The sequence below is a fragment of the Loxodonta africana genome, chromosome 5, assembly GCF_030014295.1.
Source record: "Loxodonta africana isolate mLoxAfr1 chromosome 5, mLoxAfr1.hap2, whole genome shotgun sequence".
Classification (NCBI taxonomy): Eukaryota; Metazoa; Chordata; class Mammalia; order Proboscidea; family Elephantidae; genus Loxodonta; species Loxodonta africana.
The window spans coordinates 104580227-104581158 of NC_087346.1; positions in this window are offsets into that span (position 1 = coordinate 104580227).

The following is a 932-nucleotide window of genomic DNA, read 5'->3' on the forward strand; positions in this document are numbered from 1 at the left end:
GGGGGGGACACAATTCAATCCATGACAAACAGCTAGGACGCACTAAGGTGAGCCTAGAATGTCAAAATGAGATGCTTGTTTTCAATGCAGCAGGCACTGGGGAACCACTAAATGTTTTTGAACAAGTGAGTGTGATTATAACCATGATTGAGAGATATTAACCCAGTAACAAAATCTAGATTAGAGTTGTATTAGAAGTAGGGAGTGTAGTTAAGAGGCTATTACAATAGTGGTCCCTGGTTGGCGCAAATGGTTTGTGCTCAACTAGTAAACTAAAGGTTGCTGGTTCAAACCCACCCAGTGGCTCCACAGAAGAAAGGCCTGGGGATCTGCTTCCATAAAGATTACAGCCAAGGAAACCCTATGAAGCAGTTCTACTCTGTTACACATGGGGTCATCATTAGTAGGAACTGACTCAGCAGCAAGGGGTTTGGTTTTGGTATGTTAGGCAAGAGGAAAGAGGGCTTGGACTAGGATGCTTGAAGCAAAGCTAGAAAATAATGATGGATGTTGCATCAGTTAATGATCTTTCTGTTGCAAGTGAAGAAAACAACTCAATTTGACTTAAATAATAACAGAGATTTATTGGTCCCATTAATGAAAACTCCAGAGGCAATGTTAACTTTAGGCAAAGCTGGATCCAGCATCTCAAACAGTATTTGCAAGAACTCAAACAATATTTTTAAAGATTCCAAGAACTTTTTTTTTTTCCTCTATGATGTGGCTTCACTGTTAGGCTCCATTTTATGGCCATGATCTCCTCTTCTTATAGAAAAACAACTTCCACAATTCCAAAACTCACACCATGCAGGGAAACAGCCAAACTTCTTCATATCAAAAGCCCAACAAATATTTTCATTTTATTTTTTTCGATTGTGTTGAAAATCACCCTAGAAGTAACACAGTGGCCAAGGGGACATAAACTCACCCCT